Genomic DNA, 25,677 nt, shown 5'->3' with positions numbered 1-25,677 from the left:
TGATTCTAGGCCACGGGCACCTGCTGCTGGCCTAGACAGCACAGGAGGCATGGATGGGCAGAGCCTGCCACTCTTATTAACCATCATCACTATGAGTGCCTTCTGTCACCATTGGTTCCCGCTGAAGCCATGGGTATGGGTTGACTCAGTCGAGGCCACAGCTGCATGGGTGTCAGCTATTCGCACACACGTTTAAGGAAAGTGCCCTGTGAACGACAGTAAATATAATGGGTTCATGCTCAGTTCACCCACTGTAAAGCTTGGCATGTCGATCCCCCTCTGTTTCGGCCAACCCCCTCTCACTTTGGTAGACTTGACATGAAGATATTCTTTATTTAAGAATCTTGTTAAAATTGCTTCCTCTTGATCTTCCAGGCAAGATGACATTTCAGTTTCCCAGTAATGACTGGTTTCTACTGGATCAAATGGCCGTATATGGGGATTAGTCTGCAGCTGTTCCACAGAAAAAAGCAAGTGGAAATCTACTGGCTAAATAAAAATGCCACGTGAAACCAATAAACACCAGTTCCCCGTTCTGCGATGCACCTGGAAGTTTTTTCCCTAGAAGTTAATTAGATAGTAAACCATATACCAGCAACCGATGCAGTAGAAACCACTTGCAATAGGGCAAACAGGAGTTTCCATTGGTTTTGCTGTGGACTTTGGTGGATTAGTGGCCCAGTGGTCACCCCACTAAGCTCACCCTTCTGTTGAAGTCTCTTCCACAGAGTGATGCTGCTGCCCTGGGGGCGCTACTGAAGGTCTGTGGTGTGGGCCAAGTCCTCATATGTCACTGGTGTCTAGCTGGAAGCCACCCTGCGCGGGCCGGTCTTTGGCTCCGCTTAGGATCTCTAGGGTTGCTATGCTAACATGGACACTAATTGGCCACCAGTGGGAGTGGGCTTGGAGCTCACTTTAAACCGTCTGCTTTGCTCATGGTGACAAATGGCCATAGGTGTGACCCCCTAAAACATTATTTTTAATACATTTCATTGATACAGCCTGGTAACTATCTTACAGTAAAAGTACCTTTTCCTGGTTTTCAAAAACTGGCCCCTTTAGTGGTTCCTGTTCTTCCCTTTTTTGTGGGAATTTCCTCTGAAACTGGATTCTCAGGGCCTGTTTATTTACGGCTTGAGAAGCAGTGGTGGTCGGCACGGATCGGGGGTGGTGGGGAGGAAGGAAGGGCTGGGGGAAATGTGTAAAAAAAAAAATGATTTTTAAAAAAGTAGCTTATCGCCGTGTCTCCCTGTCTCTCCTCCGTGTCGGACTCAGGCCGAAACACAAAGCAGGAAGCACCCTGGCTCCCTGACCAATCGCAATGCTGCAATGCAGCAAGTGGCAGCCGGCATGGCTTGCAGGCAGTGAGTCAGGCGCAGGGGCGAAGGAAGGTGCGGGGATTGCGCAATGTAAAAAAAAAATAAACACTTACCTTTTCGCCGGGTCCCACGTCTCTGCTTCTGCTCTCCTCATCGGACTCAAGGAACTGGAAGCACAGCCAGGCTCCCCTGACCAATCGCAATGCTGCAATGCAGCGTTGCGATTGGTCTGAGTGTCCTGGTTCAACGCTCAGCCAGGGAATGGGAGCCTGGGCATTTTCTCCACACAGGCTATAATGCAGCCTGTATGGAGGAAAGGCAAAGTGTGAGCCTGAGAGGGCCGACCAAACAGTCAAGTGCACTTAGGAGTGGGCAAACCACCCCTCCCCTGCCCTACTCTGAGAGCAGAGCAGCCTCGCCCATCCACCCACCCATAAAGCTGCACAGAAACATAAAATGATAATAGCTCAAAGTTATTATCATTTTATGTTTCCTCTACTTTGTACTGCTTAAAAGCAGTGGGGCGACTCTCCTCCGCTATAGCGGAGGAGCGCCCCTGAATGCAGCGTTGTGAATTGTGCTTCGGTGCTCAGATAGGGGCTGGGGGTCTGGGCCTGTTCACCGCCCAGGCTTTAATGCAGCCTGCATGGAGAACATGCAACTTGCCAATAACTGTTTGGCCAGCCCGAGAAGGCCGGCCAAACAGTTATAGACACTTGGAGTGGACAAACCACTCCTCTCCTGCTTTAAGAGTAGAGTAGCCACTCCCCCCTCCCCGCCCCGGCCGCAAAGCAACAGTAACAAACAAAATGATAATAACATTGAGTTATCGTTTTATTTTTCCTTTAGTTACATTGCTTAAAAGCAGTGTAGCAACGCTCCTATGCCTTAGCGGAGAAACTGCCACTGTTGAGAAGTCTTTTAGCTGTGTCTAAGATGGCAATCCTCTGGACTCAGACTAGCTTTTTCAGCGTCTTTTGAGTTTATAACCCTAGATTGTTTGAACCTCTCAGGGTCTGGTATGACAAGAACTTCTCTTTCACCCCTCTCCCAGACCCATCAACCTAGGGATCAAAGCTGCACATGGAGTGATAAATAAATATATGCGAGGGAGTATGTAGGAATGGGGTTAAACTCCATAGAGGGAGAAATGCCATCTGGGTGTGGAATTGGATCAACAGATGGAGTTTGTTCCATCGCTGTGCGAGATGCAGAGCCGATACATACATGCATGTGTACTTGGTAGGGCTGGCTGTTGGGCCAGATTTAATGAAATCAGTAAATGTTTGCGTGTGTGTGGTGCACTGAAATGTATCTTCAATCTGAATAACTTTTCTAATATTAAGTGTACGGTGAAAATTTGCTAACCAATATTGGATCTCTCTGTTAAGAATTTTAGGCACTATTGTCCAGATGTATCCATATATTGGTTGCAAAAGATGCTCGCATTATGTGACCAGCCATTTTGCAACCAATATTGAATTTTGTTTACTGACCTATGTTCTAATAGATCGATTTACAAGTTCCAAATTGGAGTGGGTTGCAGCCCTGCCCACCTCAATATTCATAAGGTATGTCATAAATTGAGATTCACTAAGATTGGTGGCAATCACAGTGATGGTGGCTTGCAAAGGTGAGCAGGTCACCATGTAGGTGATTGCTTTGAAATAAAGATTTGTATTTAAAGCAGCCTCATATCCTTAAAGGAAACAGGGATGCTTATTTAAAAAAAATATTTTTAATAAGGTTTTATAAGAGTTGGCAGTGGTCCTGGGGACTACTCCCTACTCCCTCTGAAGCGTTTTCCACAATTCGCAAAGGAAAAGTGGTCTAAAAAGGTGACACCGTCCTTTCCTTTTGTGAATAAATTACCAATTCAACTTGGGAGTCGGTAACTTTTCAATAGTTTGTGACCGAAATTCACGTTTCGCATCATTGACACACCTGGTAGCAATTTGGTATTTGGAAGAGACTCCCACAACATTCCCCTTCCATGTACCAAATCGGTATTCAGTTGCAATCCTGTTTTAGGAGTCGATAATACTTTACAGACTCACAAAATAGGATTGATACATGGCCAAAAAAGTTTTGTGTTGCAAACTCTTGCCGTGTTTGTGACTACAAAATATGTTTCATGCAAGTGGCCTATGTGCTGCTGTTTGATGGGCACTGCCTGTCATGCATGGATGCATTGAGAGGGGACATTGGGCCTGCACCAGTGGTGCCTTCATGTTTTACCTTCCTACCTAAAGTTTCAAATTAAATGTTTTTTCATGTAGGTGCCTAACCGAACCTCTGTCATACTGCTGTTTAAATTGTTAGGTCTTTTATGTTCACTTTGGTAAAGCACGTGCATTTCCTTGCACCTTGTCACTGATCCACAGTTTTGGCACGTGCCCCATAGGTGCTTGCTGAATGGTTAGGCCTTTGATTGACGGGTTGCTCGCATGCATGTTGTGCAGGAGCCGCTGTGATGGGCACAGTGTGGGCGCGGTGAGGCTAAGCCATCGGGCTCTGTGCTGTGCTGCTGGTAGGGGTGTATGACTGACAGTACTTGACAGGAAGAAGTAACAACAAACTGGCTGCAGGAACTTGAAAGCAGAGGAGTCCCACTAGGTCCTAAGAGCAGCATCAGGTAGATGTCTGCGCGTAGAGCACACAAGCGAACTCTTGGGTAAGTTTAGCCACAAATATAGACATCGTGGGAGGTCAACCCATAATTCAGGAAAAGGCATACACTTATTTTTATTGACTAACTATAACTATTCTCCATGAGCAGCCAGTCTGCAGAGAAATATTGACAAAATAGGTATTGTAACATAACGTGTATTTGTAACGCTTGTTCACCCAAGGGAATCTTGGCGCTGAATAACAGATGTTTATTGTTGCCCAACTCAATTGTACTCCTGTTAGCAACCGCAGAAGGAGGAAAGGCTGATTGGACCCTCCAGGATTTGAGCCTGTGACCATGAGGTAGAACACAGGCCCCTACATTGGATGCATTAGTCCACTAAGCCACCAGACCTGGCTGTCCTTCCATTCAGAGCCTTTTAAGTGTGCCATGCTTGGCCAGTAAGATCCCAAGATAGCTGTATGTGCAGTACTGGGGCCAGTGACCACCCCAGAGAGCTACGTGTGCAGTGATGCATCAAAAATATCACCAGTGATCTGGGTGAGCAGAGCTATGTCGGTGGTATTGGGAGAAGGCTGGGTGTGTACTCCATGTCTACATAGATTCCAGGACACCAAGTATGTAGTGCTGAGCCAGTGACATCTCCCGATATCTGCATGTGAAGTGATGGCCTGGAGGTGCAGTGTTGGGTCAGTGATATTCCTGGAGAGACAGGGGTGTGACACATGGCTGTAGACATCTGAGGAGATGCTGATGCAGTGACATTGTCAGAAACGTGCGTGTGCAGTGTTGCGTCAGGGATATCCCTGGAGAGCATGTTGTGTGACATCCCCAGAGACTTGCGTGTGCAGCGTTGGGTTAGTGATATCCCCGGAAAGCTTGAAATGTGACTCATGGCATTAGACATTTGAAGAGAACTAGGTGTGCAGTGCTGGTTCAGTGACTTTTCCAGTGACCTGCAGGTGTAGCCTTGGGTTAGTAATATTCCTGGAGAGCTAGGTATGTGACACAGGGCTGTAGAGATCTGGGGAGAGTTAGGTGTGCAGTGCTGGTCCAGTGACCTCCCAGAGATTTGTGTGTGCAGTGCTGGGTAAGTGATATTCCCGGAGAGCTTGGTGTGTGACACATGGTTGTAGACCTCTGAGGAGAATTAAGTGTGCAGTGCTGGTCCAGTGAAACTTCTAAAGACCTGAGTATGCAGCGCTGGTCATGTGACATCCTCTGAGACTTCCATGTGCAGTGTTGGGTCAGTCATATTCCTGGAGAGCTTGGTGTGTGACACATGGCTGTAGACATCTGAGAAGATCTAGGTGTGCAGTGCTGATCCAGTGACATTGTCAGAAACGTGTGTGTGCAGTGCTGTGTCAGGGATATCCCTGGAGAGCATGTTGTGTGACATCCCCAGAGACTTGCGTGTGCAGTGTTGGGTTAGTGATATTCCTGGAGAGACAGGGGTGTGACACATGGCTGAAGACATCTGAGAAGAGCTAGGTGTGCAGTGCTTATCCAGTGACATTGTCAGAAACGTGTCTGTGCAGTGTTTTGTCAGGGATATTCCTGGAGAGCATGTTGTGTGACATCCCCAGAGACTTGCGTGTGCAGTGTTGGGTTAGTGATATCCCCGGAAAGCTTGAAATGTGACTCATGGCAGTAGACATTTGAAGAGAACTAGGTGTGCAGTGCTGGTTCGTTGACTCTTCCAGTGACCTGCAGGTGTAGCATTGGGTTAGTAATATTCCTGGAGAGCTAGGTATGTGACACGGGGCTGTAGAGATCTGGCGAGTTAGGTGTGCAGTGCTGGTCCTGTTACCTCCCAGAGACTTGTGTGTGCAGTGCTGGGTAAGTGATATTCCCGGGGCGCTTGATGTGTGACATGGTTGTAGACATCTGAGGAGAATTAAGTTTGCAGTGCTGGTCCAGTGACACTTCTAAAGACCTGAGTGTGCAGCGCTGGTCCAGTGACATCCTCAGAGACTTCCATGTGCAGTGTTGGGTCAGTGATATTCCTGGAGAGCTTGGTGTGTGACACATGGCTGTCGACATCTGAGGAGAACTAGCTGTGCAGTGCTGGTCCAGTGACACTGCCAGAGACCTGCGCATGCAGTACAGGGTCAGTGGTCATCCTGGAGAGCTTGCTGTGTGATGCAAGGCGACATATCTTCCAGGAGAGATGGATGTGCCGTGCTGATCCATGATATCTCCTGAGATCTGCTGTGTGTGCAGTGTTGGGGCAGTGGTATTCCAAAAGCTTGGCGTGTGGCTTCACTGGACAGCCAGGTGTGCAGTGCTGATGCAGTGACTAGCCCAAAGATCTGCGTGCGCCGCGCTCTGTTCTTGATATCTACATGTCTATGTGCAGGTGCGGCGCTGTGTCAACGATGGCCCGGACAGCTGGTCGGTTAATGAGGGGCCAGAGAGCTGGGGCTGTCTTATTTGCCGTGTTTCTCCCAACCCCTAAAGCTGAAAGGAGAGGGGGAAGATTCTGTACTAACCCGCATGCGGGGTTGGTGGTTTGAGGCAGGGCGCAGGTTTCCTAAAACTTCCTCGGCTCTACCGTAGGCTGGTCAATATCGAGCAGTCACGGTTTCTCTCGTGGGAGTGGGGGGGGGGGGGGGGGTCTGTCTGTCTGTCTGTCTGTCTGCCGGTCTGTGTATATATAAACTGATACTGTGCAGATACAATATTATTCGCTAATGGTGAAAAAAGTGGTAAATGTATTTACCAAAACTTCGGCAGCTTTGTGAAGGGCAAACCCAGGGAGTTTAAAAGTTTAAAGAGGAAAACATGTCCTGCTGAACAGTGAGAACAAGTTTAACTATTGTGCCCGATGTAATGCGCTTTGCCAGTTGCAGATAAAAGACTCCAGCTCCTTTTGGAACACAACCCAAAATGTATGTTTTTTTTAACTGCTGATCAGAGCTGAAACATTCCCGTCCTACCAGGTAGCCTGTCTGTCCTTGACTTAGAAGGAGGGAACATCTAAGCCTCTTGACTCCATGGCCGCCAGAACCATGGCTGGAGGCCCCTTGTTCCTGATGGTCCTTGAACCTTATGGAACCTCCTGCTGCTGTGGGTCGAGATAGGCAGATCCCTACAATCTAAAGAGAAGATGTGGCATGGAGACCCAGATGTGACCAACGTGAGCTTGCACTTTGCATCGCGTCTTAAAGCTCAGGGCAGTGGGGCTCGAGGTAGCTGAAGCTCTACAGGGCCGAGCAGAGGCAGTGGAAGCCCCCGCAGACCGCGCCGGTGGATGCCTCTCACAGCTCCTAGAGGTGAGCCCGCCCCTGCACTCATTGCAACACAGGCCAAGGTCATCCCTTCTTGGGCTTCCCACATGGATGGCTGGTTGGGCCACCGTTGAACCAAGGGGATCCTTGAGGCTTCCTCAGGATGACCGTTTGTCAGAATCTCATTTCAAAAACATCACACGTTTTGTACAGATTTTCTGCCAATAACTATAGTGGGGTGATATTTTTGTAAACCCTATAGGACAAGATATTTCTGTCAGACTATTTCGAGGTGCCGCGTCTCATGCGGTTTACTGTTATTGTTGGGGAGGTTTTGCCCTCAGAAAAGCACCTTTTGGGTACAAGTGCCCCATTCCAGACGGATGCAGCAACAGAGCCCCTCCCCGACAGATCTTTTTCAGGTTTGGTGCTAGCCTCGGGGCGATGGGCAACATGCAGCTCTGGTGTCCAAGAAGCACCAGGGTAAGATCCACTCAGGTCTGACTTCAAGGTCAGCCATCCTTCAAAGAGCTGCCTCAAAATAGTATAGATTTAGCCTTTGAAGATGGGGGCTGCGGTCAGCAATGGAGTGACTTTAAAAGTTTCAGAAGCTGCTCGATCGGGGAAAAAGTTTTTGCGGGTTTTTCACTCTACAGTAGGGGCGGAGCAAAAGATGGTTCACATTACGGTGGCTTCATTGAGATTACAATGTGGGGCATAAACCTCATGTCTCATGTGCAAAACTCACCCCTTGGGTACAAGAAATAGGGGTCTGTCCCCAAACACATAGCATCATCATCATCACCACCCAGGCTATAGCTGGTTCGACTGAGAGCACGCCCCCAAGGACTCCCGGCTGAAACATTCGGTTGCATTTGGGTAGCCACCAAGGGCCCTTCTGGTGGAGCACTGAATACAATTTCAGGGTGTTCCTTGGATTATGGCCACCTGGAAATTCTAGGAAGTGGGGACCTTTGAGGAAAAATGGGGGGGAAAAAGAGCGTGTATGAACTGCTACAGCTCCTTGATTGAGTTTTTCTTCCCCACATAAACGCCCAAAGAGGTTGACATTGGAACAAACATTTGGTTTGGGTGTTCTTGTCGGTTCCATTCGATGGAGGCTTGCTAACTTCTCACTGTCTAAGCAGAAAAAACATCCAGATCGGCCGCTTGGAAGAACATTCAGTAAGATTCGTGTACAAACAGCATCAAGGCGGCCTGGCTGGAGTGTACCTTGTTTGTACCCGAGCTGTCTCCCAGCGCATGAAAAGGCCGAATGCTTTCTTAAGTTCCCGGTGTTCTCCATTCTTACAGCTCCACTGTTGAAAAAGAGAAATGTTTTGTTTCCCCGCAGGGATTTGGCAGCATTGATCAGTGGGAGAGCAGCGAAGACAATCCAAGGCACAGGGAAATAAAACATCCTTTCTTTAAAAGAAAACAAAGAGATAAAAAAATCGAACACATAGTAAAGATAAAATGTCAGGAAAATAAAGCCTGTTCTTCTCGGTTTGTTGTGCAGCGAAAGCACGGACAGGAGACAAAAACAAAAGCTAGTAACAAACACAAGAGAAGAGCTGGACGGCCATATAATGAGGACATGTTGCCTGTGATGTTGCTTGGCATTTAGTGCATTACTCAACAGAAAGGAGTCCTGGGCACTGCAGGCGCACCCGGGGTGGTATCACGCAGAGCGCCAACTCATATGGAGGAAGCAGCACATATGGCTCTTCCTTTTCCCATAAGGGCCTGCTTTTCATCTCTTGTTCAAAGCTCCTAATAAGAGGCGAGGAAGAGAGTAAGATATAAATACTTTGTATCTCTGGAATATGGGTTAGAGTACAAAGGGTTCATTTGGTGTGTTGAGGACGTACCTTCTTTTGGCTAAAGTGCAATGGGCCACCATTGGAAGGACCATTGCCGGGGTAGAAACAAGAGGAGTGGGGTAGAAACAAGAGGAGTGGGGTAGAAACAAGAGGAGTGGGGTAGAAACAAGAGGAGTGAACTAAGTAACAGGAGAAACTCCAGACAGGACAGACGAAATCTGATTTCGGATTGAATTTAAGATCACCAAATGCCTCCCCCCCCCCCCCCCCGCTGACTTGTCAGCACATGCACTTAATTGTTAGCACCGGGGCTTGTGCTAGCTGCCACTGGGTGGCGCTGTCTGGCTAATTTAGAAATCGCCACAACAACGGGCAATTATTATTTTAATATGCATTAAAATTGACTATTACCTGCCGCCCAAGCCATTCTTATAAGTTTTGGGGCCTGGAATAGTCTGAACTTTCACACTTGTAGGAGTGTAATGGTTAGTAGTTGTGCTGTTGCTGTTGTTGGCAGCATGGCAGGGGCAATGAGCCGTGCAAGCTGCAGTGGCCTCCTGACAAGAGCCCTGGCACTTTTTTTTTTTTTTTTACAAAGTAAGCTGTTCCCCCCCCCCCCTCCCACCCCCGCAGAATCCGAGTCTCTCATACCTCGCAGATATTCATTGACCTTGGGCTGAATGTGGCTGCCTTGAATAGGAGGCCTTGGGGTCCCTCTGCAGTGCAGGGGCTGCAGAGGTCTATATTGCGCCCCTGGCTAGAAAAGGCATTGGGGGCAGTGAGACAAGAAAGAGTAAGAAGATGCAAACTACATCTAAACAGCTCAAAAAGAAGCTGTAAAGTTCCCCAGGGCGCCTGAAATCAGAGCTTAATATTGACCCATTAAACCATAAGGGAGCCAAACGTTGACGGCTTTGCCGAAGCGCCACAGAGAAAGGCACAATCGCCAATACACTCAGACCCTAGCCTTTGTGAGCGGTGGAGAGGGCTGCCCCAGAGGAGAGAGCCGCCGATGCGAGTACTCCACGCTTCACACATCCCAAGCCCTAGATTGACAGGCAGTTTTGCTGTATCCCTTTCGAAGCAACCTATAGGTTTTGTTTGAGTGCTGACTGGTCAATTACCTGTGTTTTGGAACCATTACTGGCCAGTGGTCATTACTGATTGTGATAACCCTGTATTATATTGTTTCTTGTACCACAATCCACATCACTGCCAATGAGCAGAGCCATCACTGCCTTGACCACGGCTACCACCGGAGTTAACGAAGTACCTGGGTTTTGTCCCTGCAGCTAAAGGCATCAAAACAAAACGCCTGGCATTGTGCTCCTCTCCAAGGGCTGATTCTGTGCCTTCCTGCACTCCCCAATGGCTTGTTCTTCGACTGCAGTGGCACCTATACCTGTCCAAGGCACCTTCCGGACTTTGATTTTACCATGACTGAGACTTTTGAGAAATAGTTTTTGCTGAAGTAATTGTCTCTTGGTGGCAGGTGGCATCTTCTACAGAATGTCTCCATTCGTGATGCTGCCCTTACTAGTCTTTGCTACTCGGCTCTTGGTGCAGGTGGTGTTTTCTACAGAATGTCTCCATTGGTGATGCTGCCCTTGCCAGTGTGCTATCTGCTGTACTCCAATGAGTGTAGTCCCCAAGTGCGCGGGCAGTAGGTGCTTGCAATGCACCTTGGCGCCTTCAGTGCAGTCCCCAGGTGCGCGCGCAGTAGGTGCTTGGAATGCACCTTGGCACCTTGGGTGCAGTCCCCAGGTGCCCGGGCAGTAGGTGCTTGCAATACACTTTGGCACCTTGAGGGCAGTCCCCTGGTGCGTGGGCAGTAGGTGCTTGCAATGCACCTTGGCACCTTGGGTGCAGCCCCCAGGTGCGCAGACAGTAGGTGCTTGCAATGCACCTTGGCACCTTGAGGGCAGTCCCCTGGTGCGCGGGCAGTAGGTGCTTGCAATGCACCTTGGCACCTTGAGTGCAGTCCCCAGGTGCGCCGGCAGTAGGTGCTTGCAATGCACCTTGGCACCTTGAGTGCAGTCCCCAGGTGCACCGGCAGTAGGTGCTTGCTATGCACCTTGGCACCTTGAATGCAGTTCCCAGGTGTGCCGGCAGTAGGTGCTTGCAATGCACCTTGGCACCTTGGGTGCAGTCCCCAGGTGTGCCGGCAGTAGGTGCTTGCAATGCACCTTGGCTGCAGTCCCCAGGTGCGCGGGCAGTAGGTGCTTGCAATGCACCTTGGCACCTTGAGTGCAGTCCCCAGGTGCGCGGGCAGTAGGTGCTTACAATGCACCTTGGCACCTTGAGGGCAGTCCCCAGGTGCGCGGGCAGTAGGTGCTTGCAATGCACCGTGGCACCTTGGGTACAGTTCCCAGGTGTGCGGGCAGTAGGTGCTTGCAATGCACCTTGGCACCTTGAGGGCAGTCCCCGGGTGCACGGGCAGTAGGTGCTTGCAATGCACCTTGGCACCTTGGGTACAGTTCCCAGGTGCGCGGGCAGTAGGTGCTTGCAATGCACCTTGGCACCTTGGGTACAGTTCCCAGGTGTGCGGGCAGTAGGTGCTTGCAATGCACCTTGGCACCTTGGGTACAGTTCCCAGGTGTGCGGGCAGTAGGTGCTTGCAGTGCACCTTGGCACCTTGGGTGTAGTCCCCAGGTGCGCGGGCAGTAGGTGCTTGCAATGCACCTTGGCACCTTGAGTGCAGTCCCCAGGTGCGCGGGCAGTAGGTGCTTAGAATGCACCTTGGCACCTTGAGGGCAGTCCCCAGGTGCGCAGGCAGTAGGTGCTTGCAATGCACCTTGGCACCTTGGGTACAGTTCCCAGGTGTGCGGGCAGTAGGTGCTTGCAATGCACCTTGGCACCTTGAGGGCAGTCCCCTGGTGCGTGGGCAGTAGGTGCTTGCAATGCACCTTGGCACCTTGGGTACAGTTCCCAGGTGTGCGGGCAATAGGTGCTTGCAATGCACCTTGGCACCTTGGGTACAGTTCCCAGGTGTGCGGGCAGTAGGTGCTTGCAATGCACCTTGGCACCTTGGGTGCAGTCCCCAGGTGCGCGGGCAGTAGGTGCTTGCAATGCACCTTGGCACCTTGAGTGCAGTCCCCAGGTGCGCGGGCAGTAGGTGCTTACAATGCACCTTGGCACCTTGAGGGCAGTCCCCAGGTGCGCAGGCAGTAGGTGCTTGCAATGCACCTTGGCACCTTGGGTACAGTTCCCAGGTGTGCGGGCAGTAGGTGCTTGCAATGCACCTTGGCACCTTGAGGGCAGTCCCCTGGTGCGTGGGCAGTAGGTGCTTGTAATGCACCTTGGCACCTTGGGTACAGTTCCCAGGTGTGCGGGCAATAGGTGCTTGCAATGCACCTTGGCACCTCACTCATTGGAGTACAACAAATACGCAACTGCCTAATGTGTTTTTGGATGGAAGGCAGTAGGTCAATACTTTCACAAATTGACTTACAATGAGATTAACATAATAGGTGTGAAAACCAGTGCCATCAATCTTCTATTTCATTTGATATCCACCTTCCCAGAGTGCCTGCTGATGCTGCCGGGCCCATGGTGCCTGTTACAGAATGTCATCATTGGCGATGCTTCCCTTCCCAGTGTGCCTGCTCATGCTGCTGTGCCACTCGTGACTTGTGGGGTGCCTGTTACAGAATATCATCATTGGCGACGTTGCCCTTCCCAGTGTGCCTTCTGGTGCTGACGGGCCCCTGGTGGGGTGACTATCACAGAATATCATCATTGGCGACGCTGCCCTTCCCAGTGTGCCTTCTGATGCTGACGGGCCCCTGGTGGGGTGCCTACCACAAAATGTCATCATTGGCGACGCTTCCCTTCTCAGTGTGCCTGCTCATGCTGCTGTGCCACTCGTGACTTGTGGGGTGCCTGTTACAGAATATCATCATTGGCGACGCTGCCCTTCCCAGTGTGCCTTCTGATGCTGACGGGCCCCTGGTGGGGTGACTATCACAGAATATCATCATTGGCGACGCTGCCCTTCCCAGTGTGCCTGCTCAAGCTGACGGCTGCCTGGTGGGGTGCCTACCACAGAATATCATCATTGGCGACCTTGCCCTTCCCAGTGTGCCTGCTCATGCTGACGGCCGCCTGGTGGGGTGCCTACCACAGAATATCATCATTGGCGACGCTGCCCTTCCCAGTTTTCCTGCCTTTTCCACTGGGTCCTGATGTGCCCATGTACCAGCTTTCACCAGGGGCACTCTCTTTGCCTGTGGAACCACATTTCCCACTGTGCCACCCCCATGGAAGATGAAGGGTCTGCTAGATCAGGACATAATTATTGGTGCCATAGTAGAGCGGGGCAACTTGCTAGGGTGCCCACAGCTGCAGTCCTTGCTTCTGTGACCGAACATCTGATATTTCATATTAGAATGACTTTTCCCATGTGACCATTGTCTCAAACTCCTCCATCTTTCAGTGTTTGTGGGCCTGTGCCATGTTCTCGAAACCATGAAAGGTCAGCAGACAGATAATGGGATTGACTGTATTGATCCCGACCTCCCAGCCCTCTGATTATACCATCAGGCTTGCTAGACATTTGTGCATTATGCAGGCTATGTGCGTTCTCTCACCATTAAAAGAGTAACACTCCAATTTTACACGCCCACTCGGGTATGAGTAACATCGGTTCTGGTAATAATAAGCGCATGTGTAAGACGTGTGTAACTTTATTATAATACAACGGCCCTTTGACGACACAATGCGCCACGATAATACCCAGGCCCTCATTACCAGTGGTCCCTTATTGAATGCAATGATTACCACACCAGATAAAAACCAACGCCGAGTGATTAACTATTGATCCGGAGTGATAATTACCACCTATCTCAAGTTGTTGGGGAATAACGCGCTTCCACACCAAAACCTGCTTGTTCCGATATTACTGGGCATTTTATCAGCACAATAAATATCGACAGGTTTACACTGCTGATACCACGAAACACATCTATGTGTTGTAACAACCCCACACATTAGGATAACACAACACATCTTAATGTCACTAGGAGTCGGACTGGCCCCCAGGGTCCCTAAGTCCCAATACCACCACGCGCTGAGATCCCGGGGTCATAGCAATGAAACGAGATTTGATAACTCTGCAAGTCACTATAGCATTCTGAGATGAAATATCGCCGAGTCAGCGATTAGAGTCTAAGCTCATCACAGCGCAATGCAACATGGACCCATTCACAATGCGATGAAAAGTGAGTAATATCCAGAGTTGTGATGAGCACTACCAGTCTTCGCTTACGTCAGAAACTGTAATAACCTTAGAAATAAAGACTGGGACACTGTTCACATTTAGCGGCAGTAGGAATTAATTAAAACCATGGTCTGTAACACAGAGACTCGTGATATCACCACGAATTATATGTAACATGTCATAATAGCATGAATATGAATAATTAACGACCTGAATAAAAATAACAGAGAGAATCCCAATTAAAGCAGTAGGTCTGAATTTATTTCGAGTTGTGATTAAACAGTGTGAAAGCCTCATGTCATAATATGTTACTTCATTTTACAATCTGGGTCTAATTACATATTTTACTACCCTCCATTGAGCACCATACATGGACATGGTGCCACCTCTGTGGTAGTTAGGAGTGGAGCGCACTTTCACAAACTGAGACCAACAAAGGCAGCAATGATAAAATGCGTCCACGCAACCCACTGTGCTCCCATCCTTGTTAGTATTCCATGGAGATCACTGTATGTGAAAATATTGTGTACAGAAACCTCATCTGACATAAACATTGTGTCCACCACCAACTGAGCATCTGTTGGCTCAGTCGAGGACTGGGCGGTGACCTTCTAACTCCATTACAGTTTGTGTGAGATTCTAACTGTGATGATGGCCACAAGGCCTGGCCATATCTGCTTGGGCCACTGAATATATTCTACGCTGAGTCAGTGATGTATCCTCTAATTTCAGGACAACACAATTGCGCTACAGAGCAAAATGGAACCCAATGCACCACAAACAGCACTGCAGTCTGGCGGTGGATCGGAGGACCGCTGATGAAAGAGGACCGGCCAACGTTTGGAAAACTTAAACAAAATATGTCATCCAAACATTTGATCCAGCAGTGCTCATACACTTGTCTACATGATAGTTTTGGGATGCTGTCACTGAGGCCAAAGTACCTCATCACTCATTGTATAATGGGCTGTGTTGAGGCACTACATCATGAATAATGATGATAAAGTGACTTATGAGACCACCATTACAGATGATAACAAGATGCACCAAAATTATTGCAAGTTGTCATATCATAAAGCCTTTTGATAACACTATTGGCAGTGGTAACACCGCAAATCATAACACTATCGTATGTACCAATGAAATACAGAGCCGGGCAGACCTAAACAGTAGCAGGTCAAAGGAAAAGGACGCGGGCGACACTTCGCACTCAGAGCTCATATCGTTGGCTTGAGTTATTTTCAGACCACGTGTCTTCCTCTTCCCCATCCCATCAGCACAAACGCACTTTGTTTTGTTTTGTGGCCATGCCAACACAACCCTGTTTTGGGGGCGTTTGCGGTCATGTGGGAAGGAGTCCAATGAAGAAGGAATGTCCTATTGTGGCTGTGCATACAGGGCCGCCATTGTTAGGGCTCCCACCATCTTCTCGCGAGCTTTTCTTCCCAGGGCAAAGCTTGTCCACGTACTATAGGAAACCCCCTTACTGCTTTCTGTGCTGTATGTAATTGCTGCAAGGATCCAAGCAACAGGCATTTTGGATGTTCTGCGAACAGCAAGAGGATAAAAAACCCGAGTCTCGAGCTACCACAATTAAAAATAACTTAATTTGAGCCATAGGACTGAGCAATTCAGCAAAGACCAATTCAGCATGGGCAGTTGAACTACTCAAGACTCATCCAATCAGGTAGTTTCGTTCTTAAGTAATTACTTTTATTGTGCTGTTGTTTGTTGTGATCTTGTCTGATGTGATGTGATATCATCATGTAGATTTACATATTAGAAGACAGAATCCTTTTTGAGAAAGAATCTTTTTTTGTTGCATCTTTGACTAGGTTACAACTTGAAAACACAAAGTACGTGGCCGGCTGGGAATGCTGCATGGCTCCAAGCTCCGCCTCTAACACCCCATGCAATAGCTGGAATTAGACCAAACGAAGTGCTAGTTACATTAAAAACTGATTTAGACAGCATGTAACTTTCTTCTAAGCAGTCATTAAATTTGTGAAGAGCCACACCCCAAATACTGAGATTTAAGGTTACGCTAACAGTGTTGCTGAAGGCAGACTGGCACACTGCCCTCAGCTGCTGTTGGAATGCTCCAGGATATACATTGGGTGTCCCTCATTTATCTCATAAGCATATTGTAGCATAAAGCTCTTTTGCATGTTATGCACTTTTAGAAGCAGTTGTTACCAGAAACAAAACCTGTGTACCACCACTACACCGGACTTCATTTTTGGGGTGAAATCTTTTGATAAAGGTTTTTTTTTTCTCTCACAGTTTTATATAGCTCGAATTTGGCCCGAAGGTACCAGGTATCAGAACGTTTTACACGAGCACCAGTTGCATTACACGAGGACACATTCATTTTTGTTAGGAACGGGGAGATTAAGTGATTTCCCCAGAATCATAGGATGTTGCGCGTCCTTGCCGAGACCCCCCCAGATTTAAGGTCGACTGCCCTAGCCGTCAGGCCAGCTCCTCTCCCCAGGGTTCAAGGGGCTGCGCGCTGCAGTGCTCCACAGATGATCCCTCGAGCACACCTCTTCTCCAGCATTTGCGATCCTTGCTGGTAACATTGGGGACTGATCTGAGGCGACCCTGGATGTTCTGGCTGGAAGGGAAAGGGTGTGTCCTTCATACTGAACCCTAACAAACCTCAGGAATTCAAACTGTGGACAAGTGCTCTGATGTGACACCTTGAGACGTCTAGAAGCACTGAGGCAAACCCACAGACATTCAGGAGGAAACTGAACGGCAAATGATGTAACATTCATTCCATTGTTTTTCAGGCTGGATGGGCCCAGAGGGGACTCTGTTTCTAGCCGCTTACTGTAAAAGTCACAGTCATTCAAATGTCAGTCGTCGGGTGTAGGCTTCCGATCTTCTGCCTAAGAGTCAAGTTGCATGCGTGCTCTTTTGGGACCCTGATTCCCAGGAGTCTAGCAGTCATTAGTGCAGTAGGTGCAGTGGCACTGATGTCCACGGATGTGAGTGGCCCACTGCATCCCAGTTATGGCTGTCTTTAACTACACAACTGGAGCCAGGGGGTCATGTTCTTTGCTTGCACCAGGGCCCTTAGCCCCCGTGTGACACCTTCCTAATTCAGTTCTTGGTATTCTCAATAGGGCCCTCTGCTGCATAACCCTTGTGCGAACACTCCATAGTCCTTCTCAGACTCTCCTGCACCACCCTAATCACACTCCTGGTATCACGTGGACAGTAGTGCGCGTGAAGGAGGAGCTCTCATCTTCACAGAGAAATGAGTTCGTTTGCAAAGGAAGACTACTGTGAGATTTTACCCAAAAAAATCTGCATATCTTCGTTATTCAACACAAACACCTATGAGTTGTACCATGTGATGTGCATTTTTTTTTTTTACATATTTGTTGTCTGTAAATTTTGTGCGAGGTAAAAAGTAGGGTTGGGTGGAATTCTCAATATTTGATTCCGCTGAATCACGCTGAATTACAATTCTGCCAGATTCTGTTGAATTCCAGACAGGGTGGAGTGGGCATTTGGCTCTATTTTCTTGGCGCAAAATACACCTTTACATCCAAAAATGGATGCAAGGATGAATATTGCACTAATAAAATAGCACCGCCCAATACCACGTGGCGCCCTTGCATACGCTGCAGTTATTTATGTTTTTTCACAGAAGAGTATGCAAGGGCGCCAAGTGGTATGTAGCGGATCATAAACTTGAGAAACCTCGGCACCTGGCCCTAACATACTCTGCGGTGATTTAAACTTGTAATCACTTCGGAGTATGCAAGGGTGCCGAAGTGGAAAATGCAGTGCTTACTAAGGTTTAGAAACCACTGCATACTTTTTTATTCTGCAGGCCAAACAGCGGAATTTTAATTTTACCAGTAATTCCGCATTACAAGAGGAACGCAGAATTACCAATATTCCTCCATTTCTGCCGGTGCAATTGAAAATTCCGCCCACGCCTAGTAAAAAGAGCCAAGGATTGTGAAAAATGGTGCTTAAATTGCAGTGCGCCATGATTGTAACTTAAAATGTGCTGCTGACATAGCTCAGCGGGTACAGTGTGTGCTGCAGAGATCTGTATGCAACTAGCAAGTCACAACCTGTTTGAATACTTGATGATTCAGACTTTCAGTGGTCCGAGGCTGATGCATTGAGTACCATTCCCCTGTGCAATAATACCTATTACTTGAGTGTTTGGAGACAAATCAGTTTGCTTTGTGCACTGTGAATGGTCATTAGCCAATTTTCAGTATTTAACACGTACGTCCCACAGCCGTAAAGGCACAGTCCTCCGAGAGCAACGCAGGTAAAAAGGCCTTCAAAGCCTGGTAAATGCCAGCGTGACCTTTCGGAGTCCACCCCATCTCCACTGTGGAATGGACCGTGATATTGGCTTTCCAGTCGCGGGGACTGAAAAGGCTGTAGTGTAATTTTCACGCCTCGGTTGCGCGCAGCCGATGCGTGGAGCGGGTTCTGATCCGCTTTAGAAAGGGCGTGAAGGGAAGTGCGCACGCGCTTACGCATGGGTTCACAAATCCGTCCGCCGGCTGCAGGCCGCGGGCTCCTCGGTGGGCGCGAGCGCGGCCTCGTGCTGCTCCTGTAAATAAAGAAATCATTGCTCTGGCGTGTCTCGCGCTGCGGACAGTATTGGCGGTGGCACCTTGTTACGCTGAAGGACGGTCTCTATTATTGTAGGTAATGCGAGACAAACGGCAGCCGTGACAGCACTGAGACAGCTCCAGATAGGATTCCTGCTGAGCGTGCAGCCACTTCAATACCTTCTTATCATTTCTGGAACTGGCAGTGTTTTTTCCCCATCCTTGGATTGTTCGGCGGCACCATGTGTGAAAGGTTAACGTGTGGGCAGGATGGGCTTGCGCGTGCTGTTTTGCTGATAGGATGGATACATGGCTCTTGTGTGCTGCTGTGAGAGAGCATTACGCCAGAGAGACCTCTGCCTCTGAGGTCTGCTCATCACTGCCAATGCAGTATTTTACGTCGCTGAGGGAAAGATTAGGTGCCTTTTGATCATGTTTTGCCCACCCAGAATGGCTCATTATAACTTAGTGTACATTGTTTAGTACTGTGACCTTCGAGAAGAGGAAAGTTCGTCATGGGCACAGGGAAAAGCAGTCCGAGTTGTGTTATTGCGATGCTATAGGAAAGGCTCAGTCAAGCAGTGGCGGCTGGTGACATGTGAAAGTTGTAGGACGTAAAAGTTTCTGATGCGTGCCCTGGGGCGAGCTAGTGTAGCGAGAGAGCCAGACTGTCATAAGGGGGTCGGGTGGCTTCTCCCCCCTGGGAAAATATTGAAAAAAGAGTGGCCAAATTGTGTCTTGTCCAGAAAATTTGAGTAAGCAAGAAGGTTAATAAAGCAATTGTGAAATTGTAGTTATGACATCAATAAAAAGATTTCATATGATAATGACTTTTGGGGAGAGGAGTTGGCCTAACGGCTAGGGTTCGAGTCTCGGTAATGACGCTGAACATCCTGTGATTCTGGGCAAATCACTTAATCGCCCCGTGCCTAACAAAAAATGAATGTGTGTCCTCATGTAACGTAACTGGTGCTATGTATAGCGCTCTGATACCTGATTGGATTCGGGTCAAGTTTGCGCTATATAAAACTCTGCAAAAAAAAAATGACGTAGGTAGCTGCTTATTCAGTATAACCAGAAAATTGTAAAATTGTGTGTGTGTGTCTCTACGCGGTATATCACTATCCTTTCAGAAAGACTAGCTTTGTTCAGAGCTTAATGTACTTTGAAATGACCAATCTGTTCATGCGTATTTATTTATGGCCTAGTGTAGCACCTGCATGACACTGTAAACCACCTCCGAGTGCTTGAGGGCTATGGAGAAAGACAAACGCTTGGACAATTGTAATAGATGTTATTGGTCGCTCGAATGATGTGCCAAAGCCGTGCTTGGGGCAGGGAGCTGAAGGAAAGACCAATGAAGAATCCTACTGGAACCCTATAGGTGTGAGGGTGACAGAACGCAGGAGTGAGGTGAATGCCAGTAAAACAGGGATAAAGAAAAGGTCTTTATAATGTTCATCTGGACCTGTGGTGCGAACATGAAATCGGTTGTCTCCAAAAATCCTCCCTTCCTGCTGATCACCTTTTGTAAAGTGCTCCATCAGGGGCCTTTGCTGTGCGTTGAATGTCCAGCTTTTACTGCAGCGGACTCTGGGGACATCCGGTTGTGCCTTTTTCACCTGACAACGGTGGGCCTTTGTTCACTTCCATGTGCCCATACACAGAGCTCAAAACTCCGACAAAGGGACAAAAGGAAATTATTCAGCTGCTCTGCCTTCGAAAAGTGGTGTTTGTTAAGTTGTAATTATTTCTGCCACCTCAGTGACCTGCAATTATTGACTCACTTGGTAATATTGAAGGAAACACACAATGTTCAAAGGCACTCGTTTATTTTCACTTTAGAGATTGCTACTACGCCACAGCTCCCATGTGCAAAGACACACCTCACAAATCTGCACACACATCTAGACTACCTCAAATTACTACTACTAACTACTCCAGGTGAATCAAGCAAGAACATTCATCACCAGCCTCACACCAGTGTATTAGCACTTAAATCACATTCTGACAAATAGACTACAAAAATAAACGGATCCAAAATTGTTCTAGAAGCTCATTTTTCAGACCTTTCCAATGCAGTGGGGGCACCAAAAGGTAATGCTGTGTGGCGGTGAGGCGGGGCGGTTCTGGGTGGGGGTGTAGTGGAGTCCGACATACCACAGCAGATATGTATTTATTTATTTACGCTCACCTTTGCCATCGTATGTCAGACTCCACTACCCTCCCACCAAGCCCCGCCCGACTCACCGCCCCACAGAGTTACCTTTGCGAGCTGCCACTGTTCCAATGAGAAATAAACACCCACATAGCGATTACTAAAGAAACAAACTTAACATTGAAACGTGCAAACTAAAACATGCGATCATCCTAAATAAAACAGACCAGAAGGCACATATTTACGAACAAGTTAACAATGTTAAATAAGTTGGAAATATCATAAAAAACATCTGCAGCATTATTATACCGCAGCACGATAATGCACACACCTCACCATCATAGAGGGGTCCCTTAGGTTTAGTCTTGGATAGCGGCTAGAAGGGATGCAAAACTGAACCCTGAGCATCTAGACGAATTGCAGCACCAAGAGGGGTTCAAAACGATTGTCTTGGCTTTGACCTGGCGTGCTCCGATGTGAGAGATCTTAAAACCCAGGTATAGTAGCTGTGTCTTACTCATTGAGTCGCACTTGCAGACACACACTACACCATGCATGCACGCTTTAATCACTTGTGACTCCCTGTTTCTCACCCAACCAGTGACATCAGCTATTCACTGGTGACGTTGGTGATAATGCCCTACAACCAGCAGGGGGAGACACAGGGCTGAAAGATTCTGTACACAATGCAGCATTGAGAGCGCCATTGGGGCATTCAACTAATAAATCGAGTGCCTATATTATAAGCTCTGCAGGAGCGAAATGCTGCAGGCACGGCCCGGTCCAGCCCTTCTCATACAGAGTGACATAGTCATCAAAAGATAGCGCCCTCTCCTGGATGGCTAAGTGCTGCCATTTCCTGGGTCACTGCTGCAGCTGTTCAGGAAAGGAATGGTCATGGAACACCCTCTGGGCACATGTCCCGACACCAGCACAGCACTGAGGAAGACAGCCGAATAGATGTGTTGCTGTAATGCAGAAAGTATGGATTGCAGATGCAACTATGGACTTATGCTGGAGCTCAGGGCTCATGCGCAAGACCGTGTATCCTTGCACCGTGACCACACCCGAAGCTACTAAGTCTGCCAAGAAACGAAATGTAATGTGTCGCTGTCCTAGTGCCTTGACCCGTTCAGAGTGAAAGTAAAAGGTTGTGCGTCCCCGCAGCTAACCTATGATGCGTCCAGTGTTGGATCTAAAACATTTTGTGCACCTTCACTGGTTCCTATGTTCGGAAGTGAAAGGGTATTTAGCTCTGTACTAATCCTTGAAGACATAGCAGGGAAATACTATGGGTCCTTGAATATTTTTGAGCCATCCATTGCCCATGGAGATTAAAGTAAAAATGCTATGTTTGCTTGCAACATTCCTTCATCCAATCTGTCCAAGCAGTGAAAGGTTAGGACCTATCTAAAGCCATTCTCTCTGAACAATCCAGTCCATCCAGTGCCTGTTTGAAAGGTTATGTAACAATTAAACAATCCTTCCGACGACACCAGTGACTCACTGTCTCATCAGCCGCGGCCACTGCAGGTAAGAGCGGTGGGGTGGGGGGCCCGGCTGGGGGGGGATTACGAGAGACAACCACAAGGGAAAATAAATAAATAATTAATCTTTCTTTGTGGTCGTCTCTCGAAATCCCCCACAGCCGGCCCCACCACTCTTAACTGCAGCGGCTGTCCAGAATTTTAGGGTCAGTCTACTCTATACCATATGCGTGTCAGAAAGTTACGTTTTCAGTCCTTTGTGGTATTTGCCTTGGTTTGCCTCGGTGTCCTACTCTAGGTTGAGGTCCTTAATCGCATCCTACACAAATATTGCATCCTCTACATTCTCCCGTTGCATTCTTACGGTACAGGTAGAGGTGCACTTCTCAGCTCCACACCGACCAATCTATGCTTACCTTGCAATTGAGGTTGATGTAGGGATTGCAATATGTGTTATCGTGCAATACTTTGCATGCACTATTGCGGGGAAGTCCCTGGGCCTCATGGTAGGGATCTGTGGCGAGGGATCTCATAGGATAGAGCCTTTCTTATGGTTCCTTACTCCCCCTCGAACTGTTGTGTCTGACTAGCTGGAGCAAGAGTCTACTTTGGGAGGTGACGGGTCGGTTGACAAGATGGCTGCAGGGCCCCTACAAGGTTAGGATTACTGTTATCAGGGATTTACGAAGAAGGCTGGTAGCTTTGAATGCGACCCTTTGCTAGATCCTGAGGCAGAGCAGCACATTTTAAGTCCAAAGGTGCTGCAAGACATGTAGGTTTGTGCTCCTTGGTGACTGGCCATTCTCTATGGCCGGCTATCCTCCCTAAATGACCCTCACTATACCAACAAGGCAAGATACAAGAATGCAACAAAAAAACATAGATCCCACAGGCTCCATATGTATGAGACTGGCCCATCTTGTTCTTGACTAGATTATGAACAGATCTAATGAGTGGTGAACTGCTAGTTGCTAAATCCTGCTTGTACAGCTAAGCATGCCTGTCTTCCATATACAGGTTCACTTATCATTCTTTTATCAGAACCCTAGGATCTCAAAAGGGGAAGTCTATGAATTAGTGGATCTGATGTAAACAGGGTGTTGGTTGGCCTGCTGCTCTGAAATATGGCAGGTCTTTGCTGTTCCAGTCCAGGGGTTGGGGTGGATGATGGCTAATGTTGGTCATTGTGGAGATGACGATTTTGGGGTGTTGCCTTGACTTTTAATGTGGGTTGGAACTAAGTTGGATGTTGTTGTAATGTGAGTTTTATTTGTTTTATTTGTAATGTAAAGTTTACTGCTTGTTCTCAAGTTGTACATCATCTGCACGAGCCTCGCGTTCTAGGTTTCCTTTCTGGAATGTTATACTTCAAGCGCCTTGGCAGTTTGACTTTGGCCACCGTGCTGGTTGGTCGCTGCCTCTGCTGCTGGGGACATATTAATGAAGATAAAAGTTCTCTTGATACTTTTGGCGGTGAGGATGAACTAGGATGCAGCAAGATAGGGATGCGTAAGGATGATAGAGTGATAGGTGAGCAGCTAGTTTCCCAAAAAAGGAGACACCGACCTGGAGGCACCACTCCCACGCACACTGGCAAAAATACAAACAGGAGCACAGAGACTAAAACACCATGAGGAACACACACACACACACACACACACACACACACATACACACAGACACACACAGACACACACAAACTGGCACCCACGCAGTCACTCTGGCAGAGACAACCAGAATAACAAACAGAGGAGCCTGACTATGGTAATGCTAGACAGCCACACAAACACACAGTCACAAATGCACACACATACATCATGCATGCACAGTCTCACTGACAAGCATGTTCTCCTACTCTGGTATTGATATGCAGAACTGCGATCCGCCGCAGACAGACTGAGGCGATGCCGGTCAGCCAAGCACACACACACACACACACACACACACACACACACTGGCACACATGCACTGTCACTCTGGCACAGATAATGAAAATTGCCAGTAGGATCAGGGGGCCCTAAAATCCGTGCCTGTGTGCAGGCCTGGTTCCTGGCGTGTTCAGACAGTGCCCGTGATGTTTGTCCTGCCCTTTGCCCTCGCAAAGCACAGCTCAGACAATTATTCGCCCCCTCCACCAACCTCTCCCCCAGCTGGACATGTTTATACCCGATGATTTAGAACATGAAAATTGGGTGAGATTAAAGAGGCAAGCCGAGCCCGTAAACCGAGGCCTGGAACTGGCAGGGCCTATAAAGTGCGGGCAGCACATGCCGCCACCCTGTAAAGGCTCCGCGAGCCAGAACATTAAACGCCAAGCACCAATGAGCTGCGCGCATCATCTGCACAGCGCGGGCCATAAATTGCTCCCTTGTTTAATACAAGGCAGAAAACAACCAGAACGGGGGCCGTAAAGAGGGGGGAGAGTCCTACAAACTCAAGTGTCTCTTTTTATTTCTTCAGAGTGAGGAACTGCTCACCTCTTCTACAGAAATATATTCATCGTCAAGCCGGTGACTGCCAAAAAGTAAATGAGGCAGGTCGCGACCACGTGCCAGGCAAGCCTGTCCAATCACAGAAGAGCCTCCCTGACGGAGGCCGAGAGGCCAAGGCCGCCTGTGAGCAGTAATAGCTCAATATCCCTGGAAGATATATCAAACATAGACATCAAATAGACACAAATGGTGCAATATCTAATGCGCATCGAGCAACGGAAAGTAAGGGGAACCCGGAAGACAGGCACCCCAGCTGAACGACATTAATGATGGTGGCCCTGGCAAAAGCATCAATGCATGCAACACCCCGCACAAATCAATACCAGGAACCAGGATCTAGCAGCCATTATCCAATAAAATCCATAGCCAAACATCCAAGTATTCTACTCCAACGGTACAATCTGCTCTCGCATCGACATAATGTGAATACAAGATCAACAGAACACTGTCCTGAGGCTCAGAAACTATGGAGGGCACGCCAGGACCAGCTGGACCGGCCCAACAAAGATGCCCCTACGTTGGACATGACCCACCATCTTGTCAGTCCTCCAGTACTCGCCTAGTACTGTGGGCAATCGCGCGACATGGGCGTGGCCAGGAGGCAGCGGCAACCAAAGATGCAGCGAGGTAGAGCCCTGATTCTTTGTTTCTGCCTTCCTCTCCCCAAGCACCGCTGCCTCCCGTCTTCGAGAGCAGCCCTGCAACATAGGCAGGATCCACAAC

The 25,677-nt window shown here is 48.4% G+C and overlaps 1 protein-coding gene across 3 annotated transcripts in view; it reads left to right on the top strand.

Moving 5' to 3' along the window:
* The window catches only part of SGCD (sarcoglycan delta), a 941,570-nt gene that overhangs the window by 78,974 nt on the left and 836,919 nt on the right, over positions 1–25,677 (top strand). The window contains exon 1 of one of the 3 annotated variants that reach the window (XM_085617617.1): positions 15,754–15,909. The exons of the other annotated variants lie outside the window; for them this stretch is intronic. The gene's annotated coding sequence lies outside the window, so the exon portion shown is untranslated. Of the gene's footprint in view, positions 1–15,753; positions 15,910–25,677 lie in introns of those variants that run through there. 3 annotated transcript variants of the gene reach the window in all.

Source organism: Triturus cristatus, chromosome 7, assembly GCF_964204655.1.
Source record: "Triturus cristatus chromosome 7, aTriCri1.1, whole genome shotgun sequence".
Taxonomy (NCBI): Eukaryota; Metazoa; Chordata; class Amphibia; order Caudata; family Salamandridae; genus Triturus; species Triturus cristatus.
Note: the sequence above shows the minus strand (reverse complement) of the source record. Positions and strands in the feature narration are given on the sequence as shown.